This window comes from Amblyraja radiata, chromosome 18 (assembly GCF_010909765.2).
Source record: "Amblyraja radiata isolate CabotCenter1 chromosome 18, sAmbRad1.1.pri, whole genome shotgun sequence".
Taxonomy (NCBI): Eukaryota; Metazoa; Chordata; class Chondrichthyes; order Rajiformes; family Rajidae; genus Amblyraja; species Amblyraja radiata.
Genome location: NC_045973.1, coordinates 38,394,877 through 38,400,174, shown reverse-complemented (window position 1 = coordinate 38,400,174; position 5,298 = coordinate 38,394,877). Strand labels below are relative to the sequence as shown.

General features: G+C 43.9%; 1 long non-coding RNA gene across 1 annotated transcript in view; it reads left to right on the top strand.

Annotated features, from left to right (window-relative positions):
• Positions 1 to 1,691: 1,691 nt before the first annotated feature.
• Positions 1,692 to 5,298, top strand: part of LOC116983546 — a 12,214-nt gene continuing 8,607 nt past the window's right edge. Inside the window, exon 1 of the long non-coding RNA XR_004414735.1 lies at positions 1,692 to 1,702. This is a non-coding gene — a long non-coding RNA (uncharacterized LOC116983546). The remainder of the gene's footprint in view (positions 1,703 to 5,298) is intronic.

The following is a 5,298-nucleotide window of genomic DNA, read 5'->3' as shown; positions in this document are numbered from 1 at the left end:
CTTCCTCACACATTCCAAAGACGTTCAGGTATATAGGCTAATTAGCTTGGTGTAAGTGTAAATTGTCCCTAGTGTGTGTAGGGTAGTGTTAATGTGCGGGGATCGCTGGTCGGCGCGGACTCGGTGGGCCGAAGGGCCTGTTTCCACGCTGTATCTCCAAAATCTAAAAACTAAAACCATTGTGGTAAAGAACGAAGATGAAAGTAAATTGCAGTTAGAATCCTAATATTTATGTGGACAGGGAATGAGAGGTGACCAGGGAGTCACATCGTTGTGAAATTAAATGGCTAGACCTCATAACCATGTTGTGGCTGGCGAGTTTGAAGTCAGAGATTTGCAAAACCATTCACGGTGCCAAACTCAGGTTGGGAGCTTGTGTCCATGGCAACACAACTGGAAACCACGGGCAGGTGGCCAGCAATCTAAGGATACTTTAAAAACTTGCCCCACCAAGTTTCATCGTTGTATTTCATAGAACATAGAACAGAGTACAGCACATTACAAGAGCAGGTCATTCAGCCCAGAATGCCCGTGCAACATACAATGCTAAATTAAACTCATCTCTGCCTGTATGCGATCCAATCCCTCCATCCCCCTGCATATCCATGTGTCTATCTAAAAGCATCTCCAATGCCTCTATCATATCTGTCTCCACCACCACCACCATCACTGGTTCCAGCCCCCTGCCACTCTGCACTTCTCCTTTGCCCCTTGCACCTTAACGCTATGCCCACTAATCTTTGACATTTCCACCCTGGGGGAAAAAGGTTCCGACTCTTTATCCCCATGTATTTCTCTCACAATCTGATCTACTTCCACCAAGTCTCCTCTCAACCTCTGGCATTCCAAAGGGAGCCATACAAGTTTGTCCAAACTTTTAGCTAATATCCTCTAATGCAGGTAACGTTCTGGGAAACCTCTATTGCACTCTCCTCGCAGAGACCGTTCCCTCCGCAACTCCCGGCTTAAAGGGCCTGTCCCACTTTCACAATCTAATTCATGACCTCTGCCAAGTTTGCCCTTGACTCATACTCGCAGTATGGTCGTCACGAGGTCGTAGGAGGTCGTAGGTAGGTCGTAGGTAGGTCCTGATGCTTGTCGTAGGTACTCGTGGCATCAAGTAGGTCGGGGCGTTTTTCTAGCATGATGAAAAATGTCCACAAGTAAAAAAGGTTGCGAATTAGGTCATGAAAGTGGGACAGGCCCTTAACTCATCCCTTCCCAACCAAACCTTCCCCTCCCCAGGTACTTTGCCCTGCATCCGCAGGAGATGCAACACCTGTCCCTATACCTCCTCCCTCAACTCCATCCAAGGACCCCAACAGTCCTTTCATGTTAGGCAGAGGTTCACTTGCATCTCCTCCAACCTCATCTACTGTACCCATTGTTCCAGGTGTGGACTCCTGTATATCAGCGAGACCAAGCACAGACTGATTGATCTTTCGCTGAACATCTATGCTCAGTGCAACTTGGCCTACATGATCTCCTAGTTTCCCATTCCCAAAATGACCTTTCTGCCCTGGGCCTCCTGCACTGTCAGAGTGAGGCCACATGCAAATTGAAGGAACAGCAACTCATATTTTGCTTGGGCAGCCTACACCCCAGCGGTACGAATATCGATTTCTCTAATTTCAAGTAACCCTTGCATCTCCTCTCTCTTTGCCCTTCCCCCATCCTAGACATCTTGCCAACTTCACTGTTTGTATCATTTTGTTATCAGACAACAATGGACCTTTGTGGGCTCCACCTTTCCTGAGCCATCGATGCAGGCTCTGCTTTGTTCTATAACCTTCCTATACCTTTATTTTTCCCTTCCCTATCCCACAGTCCGATGAATGGTTCGATCCGAAACCCCACCTGTTCCTTTTCTCCAGAGATGCTGCCTCACCTGCTGAGTTACTCCAGCATTTTGTGTCTATCGGTAGTTTTCTATGTTTTATTTTCTAGTAACTCTATACTTACGCCTTTCATTCAATCTCCCAAAGTGCAATACCTCACACTTACAGGTACATCATTCATTAAAAGTGGGATCTCAGGTAGGTAGCATGGTCAAAAAGGCTTTTGGTACACTGGCCTTCATCAGTCAGAGCATAGAAGTATGGTAGCTGGGAGGTCATTAGTATAGAAATTGGGAAGTTGTATAATATGTTGCAGTTGTATAAGCTGTTGGTGAGGCCACATTTAGAGTTCTGTGCTTAGTTTTGGGCACCATGTTATAGGAACGATGTTGTCAAGTTGGAATGGGTGCAGTGACGATTTACAAGGATGTTGCCAGAACTCGAGGAGAGGTTGAGCAGGCTGGGACTTAATTCTGGAGTGCAGGAGGATGAGGGGTGATCTTATAGAGGTGTATAAAATCATCAGAGGAATAAAGTCTCTTGAGCACCAGAGACCCAGGTTTAATCCTGTCTACTGGTGCTGTCTGCGCAGAGTTTGCACAGAGTCGCTTGCCCAGTGCAGGGGAATCGAGAAGCAGAGGACATAGGTTTAAGGTGAGGAGGGAAAGATTTAAAATGAACTTGAGCAGTAAGTTTTTCACGCAAAGCATTGTGGGTGTATGGAACGAGCTGCCGGAGGAGGTAGTTGAGGCAGAGACAATCCCAATGTTTAAGAAACAGTTAGACAGGTATATGGATAGGACAGGTTTAGAGGGATATATGGGACAAATACAGGTAGGTGGGACTAGTATAGATGGGTGTGTTGGCCGGTGTGGGCAAGTTGGGTCAAACGGCCAGTTTCCACACCATAAGACTATGACTTGTTTAGTTTAAGAAGGAACTGCAGATGCTGGAAAATCGAAGGTAGACAAAAATGCTGGAGAAACTCAGCGAGTGAGGCAGCATCTATGGAGCGAAGGAATAGGTGACGTTTCGGGTCGAGACCCTTCTTCAGACTGGTGCTGCCTCACTCACTGACCTTTCCACCATTTTTGTCAACCTATGACTTGTTTAGTTCAGTTTAGGTTTGAGATACAGTGTGAAAGGGGCCCTTTGGCCCACCAATCCGTGCCGACCAACGATCATCCATACACTATGTTGTCCCAGTTTTGCATCCTATACATTAGGGGCAATTTTACAAAAAAAATTAACCTACAAAACCTGCACGTCTTTGGAATGTGTGAGAAAAGTGGAGTCGCCGGAGAAAACGCACGCGGTCACGGGGAGCACGTGCAAAGTCTGTACAGACAGCACCCGTAGTCAGGATTGAACCCATGTTTCTGGCACTGTTCGGTAGCAACTCTACCGCTGCGCCAATGCGCCACCTTGTTTGGATCAAACTTAATCTTTATTCACTTTGAAGTCAACTGGGTGAAGGAAGCAGTAAATGATATTTGTAATTCAGGGGATGGAAAACCAAGGGGCAGGGTGTTAAGGACTGCATTTACTCAGTGTATTGTGAAATCATGGTCGATTTCATACGGCGGAGAATTTCCACTTAGGCAGCTGACACTCCAGAACTGCTGACTGGAAGCAGAACTTTTCAGCTTTAATGAACTGCTGTGCTGCGAATGTTGCTTAAAGCGCATATTGATGATGGCCATCAGAAAGTACAAGAGCAGCCAGGTTGGGAACTGAAATATTTAAACATGGCTGAAATCATCCTTCTAATGATATGCAGAATGGAATAGAACTACAATGCCTCTGGTGAGTCATCTTACAGAGCAGTATACTTCTTCCAGAAGACCCTTTTGCAAAATAGTTACTTAATGTTGGGTCTAACAAAACTGAATAGCTTACTGGTGAGGTCAGAAAACGAGACCTAGACTTAGCCATGTGGCATAAAAAATTAAATGCCAGCAGTTTAATTATTCTGGTTTCCTTTTTTGAGTCTGTTGCCCAGACTTTGAAATTGAAGCAATGAAAAATAAACACTGCTTCTGGTAATGAAAACACTGCTTACAGAATCAGGAGTTATTTTGTGAATGCCTTTCACAAAACCAATTTGGACAGTTCTTTATGGTGCAGCACGTGAAAAAAGGACATGAAATGAGTAAATATACATTTGTCAGGCTGCATCATAGTACGTTTAAATCTATTCTTTCTGCTTCCACCTGGCAAATATCGCCTTTATGTGCAGCATGCTATCACAGCTGTATTTCTGCCAACAGCGGAGAATGTGTCAGCAATTCACCTGAATCAGACTTGCTAAACTGCTTAGCCTCTCAATTTCTTCTGTGACAAGTAATGGTCTGTTTATTTTAAACTGTTTTGCCTCTAGCAAATAATTCTTTTCTGTCACCCAGGATTTGTCCCAATGGGCAATGCTTGCTAAAGAACTTAACCGCAAATGCCTGCAAAAGCATTACCGACCAGCAAATACAAGCAATCAGTGACTCCTTTGTGAAATAAAACCAAAAGATTTGTTCTGCAGTGAAGCCAGCATAGATTTCTTCCTCAACCTTGTAAAAACATCTTCCATGTGAATTAGCACAAACTGAGTATTTTCATAACAGAGTACAATTATTTATACACAAGTGTTTCCTGGAACAAAGCACATTGCTTTAATGTATTTGGTTTTAATAAGATGTAATAACTCTCCCTAGTATATTGACTTGACTTCTTAATTATGGAGCAGCTTGATGAATACTGTACTGCTTGTACAGTCCCAAGAATATTACTGCTCATTACCAAAATGATTTTCATAAGGTACAGTTTGAGTGGATTTGAAAAATTCAGGTTGCAGCAACAATGTATTTTGAGCTTTGCTTCATTTAGTGATTGCAACTTTGTTCTACCAGGTTATTATTTGGAACATGGCCGTTAGTAAAGATTTGGAGGGCTGTGAAAGGGAATGTAGTGGGAGGTGGTGGTGACCTAACAGGACTGATGCACTCCCAAATGTTTCCGCCAGTGGGAGAGTCTAGGACCAGAGGTCATAGCCTCAGAATTAAAGGATGTTCTTTTAGGAAGGAGATGAGGCAACATTTATTTAGTCAGAAGGTGGTGAATCCGTGGAATTATTTGCCACAGAAGGCTGTGGAGGCCAAGTCAGTGGATATTTGTAAGGGAAAGATAGATAGATTCTTGATTAGTACAGGTGTCAGAGGTTACGGGGAGAAGGAGAATGGAGTTAGGAGGAGAGATAGATCAGCCACGATTGAATGGCGGAGTAGACTTGATGGGCCGAAGGCCCATTTCTACTCCTATTCCTTATGACCTTATGACCAATGTGCCTGTATGTACCCTCTTGGAAAGATATTGATTTGTAATTAATAAAGTCATAGCACTATAGTTCCTGTCTGTTCATTTTTTAGGTCAAAGATCTAAAATATCCCTGCGTATGAATATTGATTTCCCT